Below are 17,236 nucleotides of genomic sequence, written 5' to 3' on the forward strand. Positions count from 1 at the left end.
CCATCCCGCTTTATTGAATTTTCTCCCGTGACCCTGTCCCCTTTCCAAAGTGTTTGTTTTGATTACCTCCACCCCCATCTGCCCTCCCCTCCATCATCCCCCCCCCTTTTATTTTATTTTTTATCTTCCTCCCTCTTCTTTCCTGTGGGGTAAGATACCCAACTGAGTATGTATGGTATTCCCCCTCAGGCCAAATCTGATGAGATCAAGGTTCACTCATTCCCCCCTCACCTGCCCTCTCCCCTCCTCCCACAGAGCTGCTTCCTCTTGCCACCTTTATGCGAGATAATCCACCCCATTCTATCTCTCCCTATCTCCCTCTCTCAATATATTCCTCTCTCATCCCTTAAATTGATACATATTGTTTTTGACAGAAAAGACTTCTCAAGAGACAACCAAATAACCTCCATCTCCAAGTACATTCATATAATTGTTTCTTTATATGCTGTAAAGAGAGAGTAGAAGAGGTTTGGTTTTTGATAGACTTACTTGTAATTGGTATGTCCTGAATAGGAATAGATAGCATGCACTACATGATTATGACTCTCAGGAATAGAAAGAGCTGTAATGCTATGCTGCATGTGGTCACCATTCATTCAGGATATTCCCAACCATCCCCAGTGTTGTTGTTTGGTACCTTAATCACACTATTAGGATTTTTAAAACTTTGGGTTATTTGAGGAGCATCATATACCACCTGAAAATGGCTAATGGAAGACTAGACAGTTAGCTAACGTAATGATAAAAAAGTTAACATAGGACATATAGAAGAGAATTTTTAGCTCCTGATTAGACTAATTTCTTTCCAAGAGAGCTCCTCAAATGCTGTTTTTATATGACGTATAGGCAGGTAGGTGATACAGTGGTTGGAGCACCAGGCCTAGAGTGAGGAAGACCTGAGTTCAAGCGTGACCTCCCACACTTATTATTTCGTGATCCTAAACAGGTCATTTAACCCTGTTTGCCTCGGTTTCCTCATCTGTAAAACGAGCTGGAGAAGCAAATGGCAAACCATTCCAATGTCTTTGACCCCAAATGGGGTCATGAAAAGTCCAACAAGACTGAAATGACTGAACGGCAACAATATGACATATAATACATCACGTTATTTCGAGTATTAGTACCATGTGCTATTTTCACTCAACTGTGTAAGTCTTCAGGTACTGCTACAGTGCTACTTTGCACATAGTAACTGCTTGGCCAAAGTTCGTTGCATTGAATTTTTATCTGAATTCAGTCCTTCTATTCTTTCATTTACTCAATTCATTCATTCAATAGCTTTTTGTTTATCCTTGCTTAAGGAAAAATGTAATGAACATAGCCATCGGCTAATCCTGAAATTGATGAGATATTGATATTTGTGAACCTACTAACTCCTAATTCTACTTTCAGTCAGCAAATCTAGAAACAGTGTTGAGTTTTAGAAGTTAGTGTACATGTTACTCTACAGTATTCATTATACATTGTTGGTCTATTATTGCAACCATTTTTTTACCCTCAAGATATTAAAAGTAGAACTTTTAAATGTAAGAAAAAATATTTTAATCATATATGTACATAGAACATCTGTGGTGATCTTAATTTCTTTTTCTTGTTTAAGGAAAATAAGCCAATGAAAGGATAGGTACATGAATATTGATTTTGGTCATCAAATTATATATCTGAAGACAGTTACTATCACTAGAAAAGTCACTCTTCATCCCCAAATGGAAGCAAAACCCAAAACACCTTTAGCTGTAGGAAATCATTAGGATGAAGTAACATGGAAAATCTTCAGGTACTTTTCAAATGCAGATGTAGAAGTTCCAGGAGTCATATTGTACACCATTTGTTACTGTTACTTAATCTGAAATAACAGTTTTGCTATTTCAAAAGAATAGTCAAGGGGGCAGCTAGGTGGCACAGTGAGTAGAGCACCAGCCCTGGAGTCAGGAGGACCTGAGTTCAAATGCACCTTCAGATACTTGACACCCTTAGTAGCTGTGTGACCTTGGGCAAGGCACTTAACCCCAATTGCCCTTCCCCACTCAAAAACAAAACAAAAGAATAGTCATATTTTTTTCCAGGTTTGTTTATGTTAATTTATTGATCATCTAATTGTAGTACTAGAAAGGGGCTTCAAGTAGAACCACAACTAAATTGTTTTATCATTACCTTTGAAAAAATTAAGAAGGGCATATTTTCTTCATAAAAGGAGACAAGCTAGATTTCCTAAAAAATATTTTTAAGTGAGCTAGACTTTCTTTCCTGAATGCTAGATTTTTTTTGTTTTGTTTTGTTAGGATCCATTAGCATGTTAAGTTATAGGAACTTTTTCTTTGCTTTGCATGTTTTGGCCTTATGATGGTGACCCTACAGAGTTGCCATTTCGTATATTTACAAATGTTTTATTTAAACTCCCAAGTTTTAATTGACATTTTTTTCACTTGAGGCTCCACCCCCCCCCCAAATTATATTGCAAAACTCAGGCTGAAATGATGAATTCTGAAACATTATTTTTTCCCCTTCAAGAGTTGTTGTATGGCAACTTGGGAGGAAGCACCTTAGTATATGGAGAGATCTGTAACAGATCTTCAGTAGATCCTAGTTGTCAAAAGAATGGAGTTCCAAACTCTTAGCTGTGGATTCAGAGCCTTTTCTTATCTTAATTGTGGGGATATAAGACAAAAAGAAGAGAATTTTGAAATAGTTTCTGAAGGAAATCCGTAGCCATTCCACCTAAACCCTTACTACCTCTTAAATACAGTTCAATTGTTGAAAATAAAATTAAGGATCAAACAACTTTCCTGGTGTATCAGTAGGGCAAGTGTTTATCCATGGTGACCATGAATATACCTGTATAGTTCTATATCACAGGATATAAGAGACTCTTCATATAGAAGGCAGAAAAAGTAAAACATTTATTCAGACACCAGAGGATCAAATCCCCAAACCAATAACTCCAATTCAACATAGCAGCAATTATATATCCCCAAACCAGTAAGTCCACTTCATCATAATGGCAAAGAAGTTAAAACACAATATCCCAGCAGGGAGCCAAGCCATCCCAAAACCTTCCTCTACACTGGGGCCTTCCTGTAAATACTCATAAATTTTAGCTGTCTGCTTGCCTGCATCCTCTCCTCCTGAAGTTCTGAGAGAGAGCTTAATGGCTACCCTCAGAGTATATGTATTTTAGTATATATTTTATATAGAGTATATATTTTAGAGCCTGATGGCTTCACAACCCTCTTGACCTAATTAGCAAAAGGGTGTGGGCCTTCCTACAAACAAGCTTCTCCTAATCAAGCTTCCCTTAACTAGCTCCACCTGAGACCTGTTAATGAGATTAATGGCGGGGAAGATCTTTAATCACATTAACACCACACCTGGCTGTTAGGTTTATCATCCAAGATTTTTCTTCTTTAGATGCTTCATATCCTCTAGTTTTCCAAACTTTTCTTTAGTAATAACTATAGAATCAAAGTCCTTCTACTTTGTTTTACAAATCATTTTATAAGTAAAAATAAATACTTTCCAAGTAAAAGCTTCTTCTAGATGAAGCAAAGAAATAAATTGAACAATTCAGATGAGCATAGATATTTTCACTGAGAAAGGAACCATTGTACCATGATTTTACACAGGTAAAACTATCTCTGGTAGATTATCAATTTTATGACATATTTCCAAAATGCACTGCAGGAAACATTTTCTAATGGCATTACAAAAGGTTTTCACAGAACCGTGGAATTTCAGAGTTAGAAGGGACATGGGCAGCATAGTTACAAGGTGTGCCAAATGTGTCCAAGTATACCCTCATAAAGGGCTAGCAGCCCTTTATCCATGGTGGGGCTGCCCAGGATCCAGAGTCTGCTAAGGTCAAGGACAGTTTTTTCCAGTATCTGGAGATGCTCTGTTGCTGTATTTACTGTTACTCCTTCTTCCTTCCTCTGTTTCTCTGAGGCTGTGGTGCAGAAAGAAGAAAAGAGACGTCTAGTGACTTCATAGCCTCACAGTTCAGGGTCTTTCTATGATGGCCTTTCACTTTTTCTCTCTTGTGCTACTTCATCTCCTCAGATGGCTCTTCGGAGGGCAGAGCTTAGTCCTGTTGGGATTTAAGTGGGCGGGTTGTCTGAATCTTCCTTCTCTTCCCAGGAGACTTAAGACTCTAGGTGGGTGTAGTTGGGTAAGGAAAAAAAAATCAACCAGACATTTTTTCCCCCTTTTGATTCCTTTGGCTATTTATATTGGTGGCTCGATCTATAGTACATGATCCTGGGGCTGTGATTTGTATAAGGAAGATAAATAAGTTAAATTTTAAGAAGATATCTCTTTGGTCACCAATCCTTAAATTTCATCATCAGCTGTTCTTGACAAAGTGTTGGGGCCAAGGTAACAGGCTGTAATTGTTGAGATGTTTTCTTCCCTCCCCTACCCTTCTCCTTCTTTTTCCTCTTCCTTTCCCTTCCTTCCTTCCTACTTTATTTTAAAGTAAAATTTAATTGTGAAAAAATTAAATTTAGTTAAGTTTTAGTTGCCTTAGTCTGATTGTTTAATAAAAATGTCCTTTATTATTGAATATTCAGTGTTTGCCTTAAAAAAATTAAAGAATGTTCTCTACTTAGTATGTGACTAATGAAATGTGCTGCACTCGGCCATGCTCAGTGGCTATCTAGCCCAACCCTTGTCCCAAAAAGAGTCCTCATTACTTCATCCCGGGCAGGACTCCTCTAGTCTCTACTTGAAGCTCCTGTGAAGGGGGATCCACTCATTACCTCCAAAGGAAGCTTACTCCACTTTCAAATAGTTCTGTTAGGAAGTTAAATTTGCCTGTGATCTTCAAGCAAGTGCTCCTAGTTTTAGCTCTAGGGTGAATCAGAACAAGTCTTTCCCCGCTTTCCCCTGGGTAGTCCTTCAAATACTTGAAGTCAGTCCCCTTATGCTTTACTTCTCTAGTTTAGCCATCTTTTTTCTTCAACTTTTCCTGATGGAATGGACTTGAGACCCTTCTCCATTCTGGTTGTCTTCCTCAGAATTTCTCCAGCTTATCAGCATCCTTCTTGAACTGTATATGTATTCATGGTATTCAGATGGGGTTGGAAATAGGGACAGCACAGAGTAAACCAGGACTATCACTTTCTCATTACTTGAAGCTGGACCTCCCTTATTGCTGCCCAAGATTTCATTAGTTTGTTGTTGGCTGCCATATCACAGTATTGACTTGTATTGAATTTGTAGTCCACCAAATCCCCAGCTTTTCTTTAGTTGAAGTGGTGTCTAACTGCATTTCCTTGTCTTATATTTGTGAAGTCAATTTGTTGAAATCTGGTGTAAGACTTTGCATTATTTCTATTAAATTTCCTATTAGAATTTAGTTTTTAAAAGTCTCGGTTCCATGCCACTTCCAGAATAGTTTTTTTTAAAGGCAGTATTACTTGCATGGCACCCTTTAATATATGCCATTGGAGTGCATCTTACAAAAGTAAAACAGCTGTTTACACAGCTTCATTTGTGTCTCATTTGAGGAACTGAGGTTCTATGGCAGAAGTACTAAATCAGATTCATACAGGCGCTTTAGTGTTTTAAAACAAGAAAAATACTTTAAAAATGATGATCATTTTTAAATTCATAAAACAATGCCATCTTGCAGCTAGGAGAGTTAATGGAGTTAAACTCCAATGGAAACAGGGGCTACTAATCAGCACATAAGAATCCCCGTGGGCTGCACATTTATGTACTTTTAAGTTGTAATATTATCAATGTTTTATTGTGTTTTTTTAGTTATTTTGTTAAATGCTTCCCAATTATATTTCATTCTGGTTGGGCCAACCTAGAGAGGTTTGTGGGCCATATGCAGCTCTCAGGCAACTCGTTTAACTTCATTTCCTGGCTGGGATGTGAAGGGTATGTTTGTTGGGAGGGGTTGTGGTTATGTCCTAGGACGCTATGCTCAAAATATTAGGGATGTCCCTTAAATATCCCCAGTTTTTCTTTAATGATCATGTGGAATCATCAAATTTAGAGCTGTAAAGGACCTTAGAGATGATCTTAAATGACCCTCCTTTTACAGATGAGGAAACCGAGGTCCTGAGAGGTCAAGTAACTTGTTTGTGTCACCCATTCTAGTAAGTGGAAGACCTGGGATTATTTCCCCCATAGGCCACCTGCCATCATAGCTAGTGCTCTTTCCACTCCACAAATAGGTTATAGATCCAAGTGGTATATGTTCCTTAAGCCATTTGGAAGCCATTTATATTTTTAGCCTATACAGTAAGAAATGTAAATTGCATTGATTTATTACCAGCTTCTTGGTAGTAGAACTTTCCTTTCTTTGTTCTGGGACCTAATGAAGAAGATCTTGTTCACTTTGCTCAAATCTGTAAAAGGAAACTTAAAAGGCAGTGCTTGGTTTAAAGGGGCTTTGGGCACCTTGCCATGCAGCACCTTCAGTGAAGCACCAGCTGATTCTACAGACTGCACACTTTGCCTACAATAACTCAGAGAGCAGCTGCCTCTTCCAGCTGTCTAATTGCTCATCAGATTCACTTTAGTATCAGTTTTTTTTTCCCCTTAAGTGCATTAGCTTCTTCACCTGAAACCATCTTTTTTATTGTTTGGATTGCTAATTTTTTTCTTTTGGTGGAAGTGCTGGGGAGATTACATTTAATTGGGGAAGGCTTCAAATCCATGTTAAGTAGCTGTTGATATTTTGACTTCTTGGTCATTTCTAAACATGGGGGGAAATACAAGGCAAAATTCTTAACTTGTGGAGCCCTCTGGTAAAACTTATGGACCCCTTCATATGATTTTTAAAAAAATCCAATTAAATCCTATTTTTTAGGTAGAGAGTTATGACTATAAAGATTTAATTTTTCTTTATCTCCAAGTTCATGGACCCTCTGAAATCTGTGCATGGACCCCTTGGGGATCTGTAGACCACATGTTAGGAAGCTCTGTTCTATAGAGTAATAAATGATGCTTTTTATCCTGATGTATGTTAATTTAGGAGAAGGTACACAGTACTCTAGAATTATGAGAGCTCTGGGGTGCCTTTTGGAGAAGTAATTTAATTTTTTCTATCTCTCAGTCTTCTCATTAGCTTAAGTGGAAATAAATACTTACCATCTGTCACATGAAATTTCAGAATTCTGGAGTAAGGGCTTATATGCATTTTTTAATATGCTCAGGTGAAGGCATTATGAACATAGCATATGTGTGTATATATATACGTATATGTACATATATACACATACATATGTATGTGTGCATGTATCTCTCCCTTTCTCTGTGTCTCTCTTTTGTCTTTTATCATTGCTTTACACTCCAATCTTATAGTGTAAACAAGGGGTCAAAAGTAGATGAGTCCATCTGAAGATCAGTAAATAAATTTGCACTTCCAGCCTGTATGTAATAACTTTCCCCCATAACTCAGTTTTTTTTACAAAAGAGTTTTCCCTTGTGTAATTTTTCTTTGCTTTCTCTGGATGCAATAAAATTTTTTTGAGGAAACTGCAGGATCCTTTGTGGGTTTTTTGCTCTAGTTTCTTATGATTATATTTTAAATATGGCAGCGTTTTCCTTCATAAGTGAGAAAGTACATCAGATTTTTATATTTACATGACATTTAAAATATAATATGATATTGGCAAATCAGAATTTCTTATTTTTGAAGTTATGAATTCTTTTTTGAGGGGGGTCTAGATCTATAATTTCATTACTGAAGGAAAATTTTCATATAGAACCCCCCACTATTGTAGGTAATAATAGCTAGTAGCATTTACATAGTGCTTTACGCGTTCTAAAGCACTTTACACACATTATCATTTGATTCTCACAGTAATCTTGGGAGGTAAATGTTATCCCCATTTTACAGAGGTAGAAACTGAGCCCGAAAGAGGTAAAACTCCTCCATGAGCAAATCAAGATAACTGAGTGCCTACCATATGCCAGGCATTGTATTTAGTGCCAGAGATACAAAGAAAAGCAAAAGAGTCCCTGCTTTCCATGAGCTCACTGTCTAATGTGGATATAACATACAAATAACTATGTATATATTAAGTATACACAGGAAAAATTAGGGTGGTTGATAGAGAGAAGGCATTAGTATTAACGGGAATTGGGCAAAACTTATTTAGAAGGTAGGGTTTTGGCTAGGACTTCAAGGAAGCCAGAAAAGACATGAGGGAAAACATTCCACCTATGAGGGAGAGCCAGTGAAAATACCTCGGGTCAGGAAGTAGAGGATTGCTGAGTATGTGTGGAAGAAGAGTAAAGTGTACAAAGACTGCAAAAGTGGGGGGTTGAAACAGGTTATGAAGGGCTTTGAATGTCAAACGGAGGATTTTATATTTGATCTTAGAGGTGACAGGGAGACACTAGAGTTTTGACTAGGGGAGTGAGATGGTCAGGTCTGTGTAACTTAAATTTGACAGCTGAGGGGAGGATGCATTGGGGGTGCTAGGGGAGACTAGAGGGAGGGAGAACAAACAAGAGGCTAGTGCAGTTGCCCAGTTGTGAGATGACAAAAGGCCTGTACAAGGGTGGTGGCAGCGTTAAAGGAGAGAAGGTGGGGTATGTGAGAGATGTTACAAAGGTAGAAATGACAGAGCTTGACTTGATTGGATGTGGAGAATGAGACAGCGTGGAGTTGAGGATGACACCTCGGTTGGTGGTCTCCTCAACAATAATAGGAAAATTAGGAAGAGTGGAGGTTTTGAGGAGAAAGATAGAGTTCAGTTTTAGATATGTTGATCTTAAGATGTAGAACAACCACATTTGAGATTTCCAGTGGGCAGTTAGAGGTGTTAGTATGAAGTTAGAAGAGGTTAGGACCAGACTAATAGATTTGAGACTCATCAGCATTGAGATGATAGTTAAATCAATTGGAGCTGATAAGATCACTTTGAAATAACACCCTGAGAGAAGAGAAGGTGACTCAGGACAAAACCCTGGCGGATACTCAGTGTTACCAGGTATGCTGCTAATAAGCTTCAGAGGGAAGATTGTCTAATCTTCAGTGTTCAGCAACTCCCTTGCAATTTACAGGTAGATGTTATTTCCTGAGGCACTGAGAAATGACTTGCCCAGGGACACAGCTCCAGGGTCACCCAGTTATCTAAATGTGGGACTTGAACAGCTGTAGGACTGTTGCTGTGGACTCTTAACCTATGCGACTCAGTAGCAATTATTGTTTTCTGTAATTTTAGCATTGTTATTTTCAGCCCAATGCAGTTTAGGGAAGTTGTAGATTTTCCCTGTTTTCTTGACTTTATATTTCTTATTGGGTCTTCACCTTTCAACCCAAATCACTTAACTCTGGTCTCTGCTTCATCTTGATTTCCAAATTTCTTTTTACTGGAACATTAACAGACCTTGTCATCCTGTCCTTGAACTGTTTCTGCCTAATATGAATAGGATCTCGATGACCTCTTCTTTTCAGGATGTACATCTATTTTTCTTTGTCCTTCTTTTGTCCCTCCCTGAGATGCCAGGTGGGACATTCAGTGTTTATCTGAATCTATGTAGTATGCACATGTGTAGCACACCCTAACAGCTGACCTGTTGTCATGGCCTTTTTCTTTTCACCATGGCCTTCTTCCAAAGCCTTATGGCATTTTTTAGAATTCATAAACATTTGGCTTTCAAAGTTATTTCCTCTTATACTCTATCATATTTTTCCTTTAAGAAATGGCTTTTTTATGACCTTGAGTTTCACGGTTAATATTTTTTCTCATGCTGTAAATCTTCCCTTTTTTAGACTTATTATTGTTCCTTTTTGGTGCTCTGTTAGTGGGGATATAATTTAGTTAGGGTTTTTTTTTAACCATTAATTGTAATCCTCCTCCCTCCCAACCTTCCTGGTCCTGACTTTTTTTTTTTTTTTGGTAGCTGCTGTTGTCCTCCTTGACTAAGTTGTGATACGGTTATTGAGTTCCCATAGCTTTTGAAATACTTGCTCATAGTAGAGCAGATCTTTTCCATGGCTGTTTTATATAACTGCTTTTTCTTAACGTGTTTCCACACATTTTTATGTATTTTTTTGTGTTCATGGCCAAGCATTCTCCTACTCTGTTTCCCAGTTCTGCATCTTGCCATTTTTGTGGAGAATGCTTTTGTTTTGTTGTGCGGCTCTGTTCTTATTTTAGTTTTTTGTTTTGTCTTCTTCAGTCAGACTTTCTTTGGGGAGTAGTTTTGTTTGCTATGAGCAGTAGGGTTTAGTGGAAAGAGCACTGGATTTGGAGTTAAAGAGCCTGGGTTCAATTATGGTTCTGTTACTTGAAAACTGTTAGGCCTTACCACTATTAGACAATCACATGATCTCTCTGGGGCTCATTTTCCTCATATGTAAATGAGAGGTTGGACTAGTTGGCATTTAAGGTTCTTTCTAGCTCTAAATATAAGACCACATGATCCTAAGTCACGGGTGGGGAACCTTGTAGTAGCAACCACACTAGCCCACAGGGTGGGCTGCTAGCGCAAGTTCTTGATATGATTTTCTAAAGGAAAGACAGCTTCAAAAGGGTTAATAATCTTATTTTAATTCAATAATGCAAAACAAGCAGGGAGACCTAGAGAAATTAGTGCAAAGACTGATGAGTGATACAATAGACAGGGCTCCAACTGTCTTAGTAATCTTGCTATATACTTTAACATTTACATGCATCACCGGACCAGGGGAGCACCAACATCTGAGTGGGGGTGTGGTGGGGACTCGTAACAGCTACCCAGGGTCCTGTCCAGGAGATCAGCAAATATTTATTTTAAAAAACCACCAACAAACAGATCTTGAATAGGAAAAAAGGCATTCAAGACAAAATAAACATTTGCAAAAAATGTGTAATTTTATTCAATCAGTTTTCATTTTCTAGATCCTTGAGGGATAGAACATCACTTGGATCCTGTGTCCAATGGCCCTGGCAGGAAGATTGTTTCTGAACTTGGCTCGAACCATTCCACTGTTTCCAGGAGCCCAAGTAACTTTTCCCCACATTAGTCTTGTTCTGTTTGGTTTCCCACCAGGAGTCACTGTGTTGTTTTTGGCTTTGTATACATAAGCACATCTCTTGCCCAAGTAGAATTCAGTTTCATGCTGAGCATAGACTCCTTCAGTTTTCAGAAGAGCTGTATGTTCCCTCTGGTTTTATAGGCCTTGCTTATAGCCAGCAAAAATGGCCTTGGACCATAATATTCCAGACATTTTGGTGTTCTAGAAGTCCTGTTTCTAGCAGGCCTCTCAGGGTCCAAGATGGAGGAAAAAGCCAGAGTCCTGTCCAGGAAATCAAAGGTCCTTCCCATGAGTGAGCTCCCAAGGCAAAATATCAATCTTCCTGAATATATACACTTTCTACTGATAGGCTCAGAGCCAGAAGGCATGAAAGCCTACCTGAGTCAGCACCTAATTGGTTCACTGCCATCAGGTGTGAAAGCCTATGTGACTCAGCACCTGATTGGCAAGGCAAAATACCTGGGAATAGGAGATTTTTGTGGCCATTGATCCTGGAAAACTAAACTCTAAGAAATACTAAAAAAAATCCAGTTTGCTTTTGTTTTACAGACCTTCAGTCTTGAGGCCACATGTGGCCCTTTAGGTCCTCAAGTGTGGCTCTTTGACTGAATCCAAACTTCATAGAGCAAATTCCCTTAATAAAAGGATTTGTTCTAGAAAACTTAGATTCAGTCAAAAGGCCACACCTAAGGACCTAGAAGGCCACATGTGGCCTCAAGGCAGCAGGTTCCTCACCCCTGTCCTAAGTATATTTCTTTTCATCCCCTTTCTCTTCTTTATGACTCTGTTTCTTTCTCCTTTATGTGTAGCTTTGTTAGAATTATAGGATTGTTAGTGCTGGACAGGCCTTAGAGAATGTTTAGTCCAGTCCTTCTGATGTCCCAGTGGATAAGTGACTTCTTCAAGGTCACATAGCTAATTTGTGGCAGAGTTGGATGCAAAACTAAGTTTTCCTGATTTCGCAGTCTTGTATTCTTTTTACTACCATATTGCTAAGGAAGAATGTTTCATGATTATTTAAAAAAATACCCCTAAAATGTGTGATTTTAAAACTAAAGCTTTGTTTTTATCCCGCTTTGTCTCCATAGTAAATATTATTCAGTCTGCCCACTTTGGAGAAAGCTAATATTATGGGAGTGTTATTCCTATGATTTCTTGTTATTTTCTCCTTTATTTCGCAGTACTATTTTGTGTGCATTAAGTTAATAAATATGCAAATAAGTGCCTATACAAGTGTAAAAATGATTACCCATAGATTGACTATTCTGTGGTAGACTTTTATACAAAACCTCAAAAAGATTTCTGGATTATAGTGGTAAACAATTTTATAACAAAGGTAATGTCATGATATGACTACTAGATCTGAGAATTCATACTAGGCACACCCTGGTGATTAGGATGGGATTCTTAATTAACGTGTCAGTTTCTAGTTTGATCAGCCTGTGTTGAAAGTTTTATATATTTAGACATCCCTCTGAAGGAAAAGATGTTAATCAATGAGTTAATACAATAGCTCAATTGCCTTGATAAATAATGGCCTCCCCTATTCTAGTAGCGGTAGCGGATATCAAAGAAATCTTTGTCCTCCAGTTTACACTTTACTTAGAGAAAGAAGATTAACCCATTTGAAATAATGTACAAAATTGTAGATGATTAACTGCTAAAAGATGTGGTAGTAATTTTTGTTATGTGAGGTAATGGGGGTGAGGTGGGGTGGCTCTCTATTCCTTCTCTCTGTGTGGCCTTAAAAACTCAATTTCTATTCATTAAGATGAAAATATGTGAATTTTTCATCAGATTTTAATTTTGCTAAGCTTAAGGTTTATAGATTAGCAGCTAGTTTCTGGCTAAAGATGTGTTGAAACATATACCATTTCAACAGTTCTATTGCCATTTTGGGACCACATTATAAAGATACTATTTTCACCCAATTTTTGATGTAAATGTATTTTTGTAGAATGTGCTGTTTTTAAAATGAGTATTTAGAACTGTTGTGAAGGCCAAGTGTCCTATTTCTCCCCCCTCCCACCCCGCCCGTTTCTGTCATCGTAGTTACTTGTTCTGTGACTGTACATTGATTAGATGGCATCTGTGTCCAGAATGTTACACAACAAATACTTTTCTGTCCTTTGGATAAAGATGAGAAAGATGACTTTGTCTGGCATGGCTGTCTGAATATTTTATTTCAGCTCAAAAGTAGTTTTCACTGTCAAACTGCTTTTCACTCAGCACAATTTTAAAGTGTGTATCAAAGATTCTGCTTTTCTGCATCACATGAGCAGGTGAAAATGTGGTTTGTGAAGGGTGTGATGACAGTTCTGATTCTATAAAACAGTCATTCCCAGCTGTATTTCTGCCTGTGTTATAAATTTAGATAATATCTCTTGCAAGAAGGATGAGGCATTTAAGCAGGTGAGCAGATCTTTCTGGAAAAACTCTTATGAGAAGAAAACTGAAAGGTTAATGAGTGAGGGTGGCTGATATGAAAAACCAGAGAAGTAAGACTCATGGGCTCTTTATGTTTGTCATCATATGACCATAGTGCTTCTGGTCAAGACGTCTCAAGTCTTATTTATATACATCAGTAAAATAAGAATATCGTGAGTGTGAGATTCATTTCCAGCTGAACAGTCTGAAGCTCTCTGGTGTGCACAGCTTGCCTGATGGTATGTATGACTCTGTGTGTGGTGTAGATCAGTCTGCATTTTTCTTTGGCATTAGGTTCTGGTCTCTTAATTATTTTTCCCCCCTCCTCTCCTCCATCAGAAGTTATGAATTATCTTTCAGAAGATCACAGGATGCTAGATATAGAGCTAGAAAGGACCACTGATTCTGACCTCCTCATTTTACAGATAAGGAAATTGAGTCCTAGTGAAAGGAAGTGACCTGCTCAAGGTCACACAGCTAATTATTGACAGAGTCAGGATTTAAATCCAGGTCACTCAGTCAGTAATCATTTAAGTACCTACTGTGTGTCAGCCTCTATGCTAAGTGCAGGGAATACAAAGAAAAGCAAAAACATAGTCCTTGACTTCAAGGAGCTCACATTCTAATGGAGCAAACAAAAAAAAATTGCACATTCAAGATATTTATGATGTAAATGGAAGATAATCTCAGAGCGAAAGCAAGAGCCATAAGGAGTTCAGGGGAAGTGGGAGAAAAGACTTTTTTTTAGAAGGCAGGATTCATGCTGAATCTTGAAGGAAGCAAGAGATACTAACTAGGAGGCTAAGGGAAGGAAGGAGAGCATTTCAGGCCTGGGGGATATCCATTGAAAAGGTACAGAGTTGGAAGATGGAACTTCCTATGTGAGGAACAGCAAGAAAGCCAGTATTGCTGGACCATAGAGTACACAAAAGGGAGGAAAGTCTGGTTAAGCAGGGAGTGGCCAGGCTGTGAAGGGCTTTAAATGCTAGACAGACGATTTTCTGTTTGATCTTGGACATAATAGGAAGCCATTGAGTATGGAGGTATCATGATCAGACCTGTTTTAGGAAGAACACTTTGATAGCTTAGTGGAGAACAGATTGGAGTGGGGAGACATTTGAGGCAAGGAGACCAACCAGCAGGCTGTTGCAGTAGTCTACTGGTGAGGTGATGAAGACCTACTCTAGGAGGGTGGCTGTGTGTTCAGAGGGAAGAGGACATACACATAGGTGAGAAGTTTTAAAAGTATGAATGACAAGATTTGGCAACAGATTGGATATGTGGGGTGATTGAGAGGAGTCAAGGATGACACTGAGGTTTGGGGCTTGGTTAAGTAAGATAATGGTACCCTGGACAGTAATAGGGCATTAGATATTATTCTCCATTTCTTATTTCATGAGTCTGCCAGACTGCCCTTCTTGTTGTTCCTACCACATGGCACTATGTCTCTCATCTCCTTGCCTTGGCACAAGCTTAGAATGCCCTCACTCATCACTTCCATATTAGAGATTCCTACTCTTCCTTCAAGACCCCGAAATGTCGCTTTCTACATGAAGTCTTTTTTTAAATAATTCCAGCTGCTAGTGCTTTGCCTTCCAATATTACTTTGTATTTCCTTATTCTATACAAATACTTGCTCTCCCTTCCCCATATCCCTCTCCCAAGTGAGCTCCTTGAGGTCTGTGACTTTCTTTATATTTTTCTACAGCACAATGCCTGGCACTCAGTAGAGGCTTAATGAATGCTTGTTGATTTGTTCTCCCTTCCAATATTACTTTGTATTTTTAAAAAAATTTATTCTGTGTAAGTACTTGCTCTCCCTTCCCCAAATTTCTCTCCTAAATAAGCTCCTCGAGGGCTGGGATTGTTTCATTCTTCATATCTGTTTCTATAGCACAATGCCTGGCACACAATAGAAACTTAATAAATACCTATTGATTGATGTAGAGCAGAAGTGGGCATATTGATAGCATCAACTTTCTTACCTCTGTATGGTGCAAAGATGCATTGCACGAAATTTTAAATCCCTGGACCCATTTAGCCTTCCCTTTGCTTGCTTGGGTTTCTACAATCAGTAAATACTTCTTCACTGAGGGAAGAAATGAAGTTATGGTCTGTTGAATGTGCTAATTTTCTTGCTGTTTCTAGTTTGAGGATGCTATATCCTTTAACTGAATAACTGAATAGTATCTTAGAAGAACCTATGGAGATTATCTCTTGGAAATTTCCTAATGTCCTGTAATTGCTATGTCACAAACCCAACTTTCTGTTTCTCTGCCTAGCTTTACTTCCTTTTATTAAAGTTAGAAAATTGTATGAAACCAGCTCTGAATTTTATGCTACTTTTAATCCTTGTCAAGTCAAGAAACATTTAAGTGCCTACCATATTCCAGGCACTGTGCCAAGTTCTGGGGATACAAAGAAGGGGGGGGAGAAAATTGAAAACAGCCTTGTTATACTACATATACCCTCCCTATCCATAGATCTTGGAAATTTGTTCAGTAACAATTTAGACAGAAAAGCTTATTTACTTTCTGGATCACAAAACTACAACAACCACAAAATAACCACTTAATTTCAAAGTACTTGAGAGCCTTCCAAACAGGTATGGCAACCCGAAATGACTAAGAATTGTAACGTGGTTTCTAAGTTTAAAAAGATCTAAATGTTTCTGCCAAAACTGGCAACTTTCTGAGCAACAATAACAAAAAGCTTTCTGAAACAAAGGATATGCTATTTCCTTGGTTTTCAGCAAAACACAGCTTTGGGTTCTGATGACATAGCTTAAAGAAGAGATTTGTTACTTTTTTCCCCACATCATCCTTTTTCCCCCTCGAGAGCCCTTTCAATTTGCAGTCTATTTTCTGTAATTATATCATCAGAGAAGTATGGGAAAAAATTGACTTTGACTTCTCTGAGTGTATTTAATGCACACAGCATTGATTTTGTTAGAAATGATTATAATGTTATCAGCATTAATGGTATTAATGGGCATAAAACATCAGTACTTTTGGCATCACTTCAGTAATATGGATACTCCTACTGATACAGATCGCAACCCCTGTGTGTTTCAGTAGAGGGTCTTCATAATGGATGGAATGCTGGACTTAGGATAACTTGATTTGAATTCTGTCTCAGCCACTTCTCTAGGACTGTGGAAAAGTCATTAAAACCCCTGGGTGTCATTTTCCTCTTCTGTGAAATAGATACTAGTACTATGTACCTTGCATGGTTATTATGAGGCTCAAATATGATAATGTACGTAGTTCTTTGCAAAACCTAATATGCTTTTTTTTCTTTTTAAAATTTATTTAATTTTTAATTTAGGAAACAAAGCAAGCATTTCCATAATACAGTGCAGTAAGAAAAATGATTACATATGAAACTGCAAATCTACCATGTACAAGTTGCTATTTCCTCCAAATATACAACAAATTTATCATGTAAATTTTTTTTCCCTTTTTTTTCTTCCCTTCCTCCCCCCCACTTCCCCTATCCTGGAGATGGCTGCCATTAGACATGAATAGGGGTGTATGTGTGTGTGAAATTATTCTATACATCAATTTATCAGTTCTTTCTCTGGATACAGAAAGCTTCTTTCTTTGTATGTCCTTTATTTTTAATTTATATATTTATAATATGCTTTTTAAAATTAATTTTAAAACATTTATCACTTAGTGCTAACTTTCTATTGAGGAGCCTCTTCAAACTTTTTTGGACAAAAGACATATAGTTTATTGCTGGGCTTGTATTCAGATCCTTTCTAGCTTGGCTAAATCCTACCAGAAGTGAGATTCCTTTGGCATAACAAATGTAGGTGGAGGG

At 38.0% G+C, this 17,236-nt stretch overlaps 1 protein-coding gene and 1 pseudogene across 1 annotated transcript in view; one reads left to right on the forward strand and one right to left on the reverse strand.

Annotated features, from left to right (window-relative positions):
• SNX29 (sorting nexin 29) overlaps positions 1 to 17,236 on the forward strand; it is a 647,758-nt gene that overhangs the window by 255,400 nt on the left and 375,122 nt on the right. The gene's annotated exons all lie outside the window — the stretch shown is intronic.
• LOC118830964 lies at positions 10,844 to 11,176 on the reverse strand (annotated as a pseudogene).

This window comes from Trichosurus vulpecula, chromosome 9 (genome assembly GCF_011100635.1).
Source record: "Trichosurus vulpecula isolate mTriVul1 chromosome 9, mTriVul1.pri, whole genome shotgun sequence".
In the NCBI taxonomy this organism is placed as follows: Eukaryota; Metazoa; Chordata; class Mammalia; order Diprotodontia; family Phalangeridae; genus Trichosurus; species Trichosurus vulpecula.